Consider the following 5,376-nt stretch of genomic DNA (forward strand, 5'->3'; position numbering starts at 1 on the left):
ATGAGTTGGTACCAACTCCATGGCACCTAACAACAAGCTTTCCATAAAAACTTTGGAGTTGTTGTTGTCACTTTAATCTCATATAATAGTTTTTCAAAAGAGTGCAATGCTTAAGGCAAATATTCTTTACTAAATAAGCAAATTTATTTAAACCAAACAACATTTGGTTTAAAGAAGACTTCAGGGGATATTTTTGACTTAGAAATTAAGGTTTATCTCTGGGCAACAGATTCAGGGGTTCTTCTAGGCTCAATGATTCCCAAAAGTCTGGATTCCATGAGAATTTGGAATTCTGTTCCACACTTCCCCATTTTATCAGGATTCTTATACAGTATCTTCACAACAAATCCTTTTTTAAAATTAACTTTTTGTTGTAAATTGAGTGACAGTTTACATGGGGGACATCAGTTGTACATTCATTATTTCATTGCAATGATTACAATCTCCTCTGTGCCTCACCATTCAACAGTATTTGCTTCTATTCCCTTTGTTGTTTTTTGTTTTGGTTTTGGTGGGGGTGGGAGGATATACACAAAAACACTCAGGAATAGATAATCATTTAAACCAAAGGACACACACTGCAAGCCTGCTTCCTGGCCACCAGCACCTAGCTGCCAGCACACAGCCTTTCTCTTTCCATGAGTCTAGAGTCCTCAGCTGCTCTCTCTCTCTCCGTGCCCGCATCTTTGTCTCTGTCTCTGGTGTTGCTGCTTCTCTGGATAGGATCCTACATTCTGCTCGTGCTCTTCTCACTTGATGGTCCTAGGAGTCTCTCTTCCTGGACTGTAAGATTAACTACTCCCCTCTTTTTGTTACAAAACTTCTACCTTTACAGTTCTGACCATCGTAATTAGTCATGATAACAATTACTCATTATTGAATCATAAGAATCTTAACCCCATCTCCTTTCACCAGACCCCTCTAGACAAGAGGAAAATTATTCAGTAGGGATTCTATCTTCCCCTGCATACTCTGAAACTAAACTCCCTCTTGAGAACTTGTAAGCAAGTCGCTTTGTGCCTTTATCGCTCCCTCATTTTAGGTAGCCAATGTCTAAGTTGCCCATTTCTATCAACCCTGTATACAGAGGGGATAGGATTGATCTTGGATGTGAAGACTCCTTCCCTCTCAGTCGGTATTTTGAGCTACTACATCCATAAGTTTAGGTCAAGTTCATCAAATTGTAGCAATTTACACTTGTTTCCTTTTTTTAGGCATTCTTGTGCATCTTCCCTCACTTCATATCAGCTGTGTGCTTCATTCTTAGCTCTAGCCCTCCATGGCTATGTCTTTGTCAATGGGGTCAGGAGTCCCCAGGTCTCACCACACTTCAGACCAACTAACCCCTCCCCCTCTCTCTCATCTCCAGGCCGACAGGAGTCTATGGACTGTGGTTGAACTCGGCCCATTCTTCATTGCTGCCTTTCCCCCTCTTCCACTCACCAGTAGACCAATGTGGCTGTCAGCAAGCTTACATGCCTGCTCAGGTATTCCCTCCACAACAAATATTTTTGGAGTGTAAGTGCAGTCGAGTCGTTCCAACTCATAGGGTTTCTGAGAAGCAGCTGGTGAGTTTGAACTGCTGACCTTGTGGCTAGCAGTCCAGTGCTTATCCTGAAGTGACACACCAGGACTCCAAATAGTTCATAGGGCATTCTTATATTTAGAAAGTATTGTTTATGGGACTCTGGCAGGATGGCGGGCTAGGCAGAGTAGGTGCATGGACCCTCTACAACAAAGATATTAGAGACAGAATAAAACAGACACATGAAGCTTCTGGCACCCTGAAAATCAGAAGAAAGGTTAGAGAGCTGCATGGAGTGCTTGCTGGGAAGAGAAACTGAGCAGGGATGGTGAGAAAGGGAGACTGGTGAACAGCTAGCCAAACACAGCCCAACCCTCTTGTGAGCAGCTTTGGCAGCAGAGGGAGGCCTGGCTAAGCAGATTCATGTGAGTAACAGAAAAAGTGGCATTTCTTCCATTTTCCCACACTCCCCTGGTGACCAGAAGTGTGGCCAGTTTCCACCCTCATCCACCCCCAGCACAGATCCTGCTCTCCGGGAGTTCAGAGCCACATGAATGGGAGCCACACCAGTGTGAGTTAGGAGCTGGCTGCACAACTTTTTGTGCCACTTTTGTGTCTGGATTCAGGTGGGCTTTGCTCCAGACCTACACAACCCACAGAGCCACCAGACTAGCATTTAACCAGTTACCCTGTTCCCAGCTGCCATGAGGTCCTAAGAGACACTAAAACCAGTTCCATCAAGGCACCCCAAGAACTACATTTGGATCAAGTGTCCTGAACATCGATAACACTGAGGCCAATAGGAACTCACTTTGGGGCCAGGAACTCTGCTCACAAATCCCTTTCACAACTGTCTCATGAGTTCCTTGAATTGCTGGAGCCCACCAGAAATTTCTCCCTTTTGGTTCCAACAACTGCCTTGTTTGTTTTTACAAATATGACAACACCACAATACCCCAGAGACAACAGACCATTTTAGCTCAGACAAAGAAACGAGAGAACGTCTCAAACAAATGATCAAGATGCAGAGACAAAAAACATTTCTGAGAAGAAAAGATAATAGAACTAACTGGAAAAGAATGAAAAAGAATGACATGTTGGTACCTTCAATGGGTTGACAGATCAAGGAAAGTAAGGAGAACACAGAAAAAAAACTTTAGAATAATTCAGGAAAATGTGACAAGAACAGACACAAATGCACATTTTGAAGCAATACAAAATCTGCAATTAGAAATACAGTTTAATACTAAGATTTCAGAAATGAACAATATATTGAAAAGACAAAGAAGTAGATTTGAAGCAACAGAAGCCTAAATTAGTGAATTTGAAGAAAAAGCTCTCAAAACTAATATGCTAGAAGAACAAACAGAAAAAAGATTGAAAAATCTGAAGAAAACCTAAGAGTTATGTGAGACACCATGAAGAGAAACAATTTACCGGGGACTGGAATTCCAGAACAGGAAGAGACAATAAAAAGTCCAGAGCAAACTGTCTAAGAGTTGTTGGAAGAAAACTTCCCTGACATCATAAGAGACGAGAAGATTTGCACACAAGCAGCTGAATGAACCCCAAACAGGATAGATCCCCAAAAGCAAATCACCAAGATAATCATAATCAAACGTTTCAAAATCAAAGACAGGGAAAGAATCCTGAGAGCAGCGCTGGAAAACCTAAAAGTTACGACGTACCAGGAGAACCAGTAAGACTGAGCTCTGACTACCCAGCAGAAACCATGCAGGCAAGAAGGCAATGAGATGTCAGATACAAAATCCTGCAAAGAAAAAAACTGCCAACCAAGAATCATATACCCAGCAAAGCTGTCCCTCAAATATGATGAAGAAACTAGGACATTTTGAGAACAAGAGAAATTTCAGGAATTTGCAATGACCAGAACAACTTTACAAAAAATGATAAAAGGTGTTCTTTGGACTGAGAACCAACAATAGCAGACAACCTGAGATTATCACATAAGACAACACCATCCAGAACTAACTCCAGATTTTGTTGTTGTTGTTAAGTGCTGTGGAGTCAGTCTTGACCCATAGCAACCTTATTTAGGATTTCCAGAGAGTGACTGGTGAGCTTGAACCTCCAACCTTGCAGTTCAAATGATTTTGCAGTCCAGCACATTAACCTACAGCACCACACCAGAACTCCAGATCCAGATATAGAAGTATTTAAAGTAAAGAAAACCTCTAAGGCTGAAAATAGAGAACCAGAGACTTGATCAATGTATAACGAAGTCAATTACTAAGCAAAAAGAGGGAAGACTGTAGATACAGAATTTCCAAATGGCAAGGAAGGCAAGAAGATTTCAAGATAAAACAGACTATTTTCAGCAAGGGAAAATTTAATAAATTACAGTGTAACCTCAATGAAAAATAATATACCTGCACACCAAATAAAAAAGATCAACATCAGAAAGATTTAGTAAACATTAACACAACAGAAATGAAAATGAAAAGAAAATCCACAACAAAATGAACTCAGGGCAGAAAATTATGTGGAACAAAGAATCCAGCAGCACCACACAGAGAAAAATGACAGCAATCAATTCATACTTATTGATAATTACACTGAATATAAATGGATTAAATATACTAGTCAAGAGTTACAGAGAGCAGAATGGATAAGAGAAGAGGATCCTTCAATATGCTGTCTACAAGAGACCGTATCAAAAATATGGAGACAGTGTAAATGCCCATTAACAGAAGAATGGTTAAACAAACTTTGGTACATACACACAATGGAATACTACAAAACATTGAAGAATAAGATGAATCTGTGAAAAACCTCACAATGTGGTTGAACCTGGAGAAAATTAGTGAATAACAAAAGAACAAATATTGTATGAGATCAGTGTTGTAAACAGCTTTTTAAAAAAATGTTTTCCTGATAAACTATGATGGTTACAGAGGCAGGGGTGAGGGAAAATTATTCATGGGGTAGATATGCAGATGACACAACCTTGCTTGCTGAAAGTGAAGAAGACTTAAAATATTTACTGATGAAGATCAAAGAGCACAGCCTTTGGTATGGATTGCATCTCAATGTAAAGAAAACAATAATCCTTATCACTGGACCAATAAAGAGCATTCTTATCAATGGAGAACAGATTGAAGTTGTCAAGGATCTCATTCTTTATGGATCAACTATCACCACTCATGGAAGCAGCAGTCAAGAAACCAAACAACATATTGCATTAGGCAAATCTGCTGCACAAGACCTCTTGAAGAGCAAAGATGTCAGTTTAAGGACTAAGGTGCGCCTGACCCAAGCCATGGTATTTTCGATAACCTCATATACATGCGAAAGCTGGACGGTGAATAAGGAAGACCGTAGAAGAATTGATGCTTTTGAGTTATGGTGTTGGAGGAGAATATTGAAAGTGCCATGGACTGCCAAAAGAACCAATAGATCCATTTTGGAAGAAATGCAGCCAGAGTGCTCCTTGGAGGTTAGGATGGCTGCACTTTGTCTCTCATACTTTGGACATATTGTCAGGAGGGACCAGTCACTGGAGAAGGATATCATGTTTGGTAAGGTAGAGGGTCAGAGAAAAGGAGGCAGAGCCCCAAGTGGCAGCATCAATGGGCTCAAATGTGGCAACACTAGTGAGGTTGGCTCAGGATGGGACAGTGTTTTGTTCTGCTGTGCATAAGGTCGCTATGGGTCGGTACCAAGTCGATGGCACCTAACAACAACAACAGAGGGTAGACACATGTTAATGTAGGTGACAGGGCAGGCATGTACAACATGAGGGAGATTAGCAAAGGGAAGATGGAGGTGGCAGCAGACACAGGGCGGAGTACAAGAGTTAGTGTGAATAGAGGTAAAAGCTGTTAGTGTGA

Source organism: Chrysochloris asiatica, unplaced genomic scaffold (genome assembly GCF_000296735.1).
Source record: "Chrysochloris asiatica unplaced genomic scaffold, ChrAsi1.0 scaffold00238, whole genome shotgun sequence".
NCBI classification, from domain to species: Eukaryota; Metazoa; Chordata; class Mammalia; order Afrosoricida; family Chrysochloridae; genus Chrysochloris; species Chrysochloris asiatica.